General features: G+C 35.4%; 1 pseudogene; it reads left to right on the top strand.

Annotated features, from left to right (window-relative positions):
- The first annotated feature begins 3,548 nt into the window (after positions 1–3,548).
- LOC105543911 overlaps positions 3,549–4,612 on the top strand; it is a 14,740-nt pseudogene continuing 13,676 nt past the window's right edge.

The following is a 4,612-nucleotide window of genomic DNA, read 5'->3' as shown; positions in this document are numbered from 1 at the left end:
TAGTGAAATTTGCATAAGCATCTTGTTCCCATTTACGAACTCCTAATCTCTAGTGCTCAGTATCAGAAAACGCCTCTTGAGACATTCCCTCTTACTCACACTTTTACCCCAGTCAACCTTCTATTTGCATCTTCTAATCTGTACTTTCAAATTCTTATTCAATTGAAAAAAGTCCCTGAAAATTGGAACTTGACAAATAATTACAGAAGGCGAATTCTCAAGTTGTTTCAACTCGATCAATATAAAACACTATTCAATATCTTCCTTCAGAAACCAGCTTCTCCCATAATAGCTAACATTGTACCTAGTTGTTAGCATACTAAAGTAACTTAAAAAATGGACCCAAAATGTAATAAAAATAAACATATATTTCTTTCTTGTTTCTGTGGGAAGAAGATGAAGAAAGTACCACGACTCCCCATCATTTAACCCAGGCTAAGAGCAGCTCCACTATCTTCAATACATAACTTCCAATGTCCCCTTGGGCATTACCCTCCCAGTAGTCAGAGAGGAGGAACAAGCATGGAGTAAAATAAGTAGTAGGAGAGATGGACCATGGATGCAATAAATTAGGTATTCACAGGACACACAATACTTCTCACTTTTTATTACCTGGGACACAATCAGATGATCAGATCCAATTGCAAGGAAATATGGATAACATAGTGTATATATATGCCAGGAGAATGGAAGAAGATGGATATTGATAGAGAGAGAGGAATCTCTGCCACATATGCTGATAATCTCCCTATTGGTCTTCCTAATTCTCCTTTTTCCTATGGTACATAATTTATATCACAGAGAAGAATTATAGTAAACTATATCACATTAAGTACTTTGCTGATACAACTTCTTTACTTACATATTAGATTTATGATATAATCCAAATTCTGATGGACAGACTCTAAGATTCTAGATATAATAGATCCTGACTCACCTGTTACCCACTGGGCTCCAATGACACAGCCTTGAACTTGCCTAATTTGTTCCTGGTGTGAGGTCTCTGTATTAACTGCTACATTATCTAATTTTCCCCACACATCAATTATAATTGTTATAATATGTTCAACAATGAAAAACCAAAAATTCTACCACAGTGGTTTTGACAAAACAGATTTATTTGTCTTGCGCAACAAAAATTTAAGGGTAGAGTGTCTAGAAATTTTCTGCTAGCTCAACCATAATGTAAATGAATCATGATCCTTCTAACTTTCTGCACAACCGTGTTTTGTGTAGGCCTTTTGTCCTCATGAAAGAAAACCGTGTTGTCTGCCTCCAGGCATCACATCCATGCAAAGGGAGGAATAAGAAGGAAGTCCTCAAAGTCTTCTTCCTACAAGAAATTGTTTATATATTCTGTTAGGAAAGCCCTATTTTCATATTTCTTTCTTCATCACATAGACCAGAAATATGCCATGTTGACATTTCTACATGAAAAGAAGGTTAGACGTTTTAGCTTTTATAATACTACAAGCAGTTACAAGAAGTACTGTATGTAGTTTTTGGATCACCAATTACAGCAACTTCCAAACCCCAGATCTTCAAAAGCACATTTGCTGATAGTCATTCGGTTTTAGATTAAATGTCACCCTTTGAAGAGGCCTTCTATGTTGATCATTTCGTCTGTGCCACTCTATACTATTCTTTACCTTGCTATGTCCCTAAGACGCTAACCTTTGTGGAGGGCTTCAGTTGAATCCTTCACCTCTGACTTGTAGTCAATGAGATTCTGGAGAATGGTAAAGGATTGTGGGTTACTCCTGTCCCAGCCCCCTCCTGCTTATCCTAAAGTTGTCTCTCCTCCAATGTCCTGCAGCTCCTCTCTGTCACACATCTCCTACAGCTAATTTATTAGGGGTTCTCTGCCTGTTCCTTCCAGGGTTTCTTTAGGCTTAAAGGTGGTAATGGCTCCTCAATTGTTAGCGCCAAGGAATTTACTCCATCTTGTTGGTTTTTTCTAGTCCTGTCCACATCTCTCTTTATGAATAGTCTCTCCACTGAACTTTTTTTAATCGCCCTGTTTGAGAGGGCCATTTATGTCTTGCCAGCAACAAAACATAGCTTTTAAATTACCAAGTATAAGGTATGTCCCAAAAAGCCCTATTCCCATCACTCTATTTTTTTTTCAACACCCTATTTTGAACCTGCAAAGGATTTACCATTATCTCAAATGATTTAATTATGTATACAATGTTTAACTCCCCCTAGTGCATGCTTCTTAAGAAAAGGTATTATATCTGTTTTGTTCCTGTTTTATTTGTAGTACCTAGGATACAGACTGCTGTATAATTTTTGTTCAATATTTGTTGAGTAAATACTAAGTGCTAAAGTCATATTTGTTGATTGAACTTTGCCTAGAGAGCCTCCTTCTGCAGTAACCTGAGCTTCCACATACCTTTAGCTCAACACCATGCCCCGTATAGATTTACCAAGAACACCTCTCTATACCAAATGTATCTGCAGTTGAATTCTACCCCTTTTCTGGATTTCCAAGCTCATGCTTATCACAAAGGTTTACAGTGGCTTCCGATTTCTACATAAATCCTTCTTTATTTTTCAGTGAAGGTTTCTAAGTTAATTTTTTTTTTCTATACTGTGGTCATAATTATCTTTGGTCATGTAAACTTTCACTAAGCAGTGAAGTCTATTTCAAAATTAAAGGAAAAATTATATGATAGCTGATCATAAAGGACACAAAGGACACCTCTACTTTGGTTTCTTTGTTGTGGACAAATCGACATGGTTTTTTCATTCTCAGAATATTTGTGATAATATGGCTTTATATATGTCATAGTTCTAAATTCCATGTCAATGACTGTTTTCAGACATGGGTTCAAAAATCGGTTCAATAGTCTATCACACTTTTAGAAGTATTAATGGTTTCATTTTCGGCTCAGGGCAGTTTCTTAATAACTGTCTTTCGTTGAAATACTTTCATACTCAGAAATTGAGGCTGCAGAGAGATTAAGCTGTACTCTGAAGCATAAACATTCAAAACATAACGGGCAATAGGCACATTTCAGAGTTTATAATTGAGAGATTGTTTATCCATTGGAAAAGGCATAAACAAAATGTAATCTGACATAGTTATGACATTTGGTTAATCACAGCCTTGTTTAAGTCAGATGATTTATCTACCTGTGTTGTGTTGGTATTGTTATATATATTACATCATTTGGGGATGAAATGGGGTCTTTTCTTTCCCATTAATAAAGTATTAACATGGAATATTTTAAAAGTGGTTACACACACACAAAAAAAATTATTCAGAAAATGTGTCAGAAACAATATTATGAAAAACAAAGAAGGAGATCAAGATTAGAGAGATCAGACTCAGCTTGAGCTTACTGAAAAAAAAAAATGTTAAAAGACTTCATGTTTGCAGTCATAAGGTGATAAACATTCAAAGAGTACTAAAAAGCCCTTATATTTATGTTTAAAAAGATAGGTAGCTTTGGAGGAAAGCCAACATAGAAGGATGAAAATAAATGTAATTTTTCAATAAAATGTTGAAAGGGCTTGGCCGATCGATCTGTGATCTGCGTGTCATGGCTCGGTATGCTTCGTTCTACTTAATTCTTCTCTTATCCAAAATTCTATGTTGCCTTTCAAGAGAGGTATCATCATTTACACAAAGGCATCACCTGCTGTCCTGCTCACCTGCTGCCACAGTGCAACTTGCAGCAAATTACTCTCTGGTTCTTGTCCTAGTATAATTTCAAATCCGGCAATCCAAAAGAAAATTAAGGAAAAGAATTGCAAAAGGACTTAAAGAAGCAGAAAGAGAAATTCAAGCAAAAGCATGATGTTGGTAAATACACTTTTAAATCAGGGGCCTCCCCAGTATGTTTAAAACTTAAAATAATATCATATTTTGAAATAAATGGTTGCTTTCAAAATGACAGAGCAATTTCATTCAACTTAAAATTGTAAAATGGGTCTATTATTGTAAAATTTACCCCACCTCTCTCTACTTTATCACTGTTTTCTTTTTGCGTCTCTGCTTTGCCATAAGTCTAAAAATTAAATGTATATGTAATTACATGGTTCGCTGAGCATTATACCACACAACTTTGCAGCATGTCACTAGCAGTGTTATTGACCGATTAAAAGGTATTTTATTGTTTTTGAAGGTGGGGTAGCTCATCATATTTTCATTTCTCTTTTAATTCACTTCAAATCAAGACTTTGAGATTCATAAGTCGTAACATAGTAACATAGTGTGTTAGAAAGAAAAGGCATTTACCTAGCCAACTGCATGTTACTCGTAACACGTACCATATTTCACAGGGTGCGAATTTCAGGATGGGGAAAAAAAGGTTACAACACTTATATGTGCATGGGGCCATTATATACTTCAAATTAAGCCAATGAAGAAATGAGAAACAAAAGATTACAGAATTGTATAGTCTTCAGTAAGCAGGCAAATGACTCCATACAGAAGGGCCAGTGAGCCAAACAGAAAGCATAGTAGAATGTTTCTTCCAAATTTCTCATAACATGGAAGTTTCTTTTTTATTCATTTTAAATAATGCAGCAACTTAAAGTCTGTGAAAAAGCAATTTCCTCTACATAAGCTTTTGAAAAGTTTTGCTGAACATGTAGACTGTTA

This window comes from Mandrillus leucophaeus, unplaced genomic scaffold (genome assembly GCF_000951045.1).
Source record: "Mandrillus leucophaeus isolate KB7577 unplaced genomic scaffold, Mleu.le_1.0 Scaffold292, whole genome shotgun sequence".
Taxonomy (NCBI): Eukaryota; Metazoa; Chordata; class Mammalia; order Primates; family Cercopithecidae; genus Mandrillus; species Mandrillus leucophaeus.
This window is presented reverse-complemented; position numbering and strand designations above follow the sequence as displayed.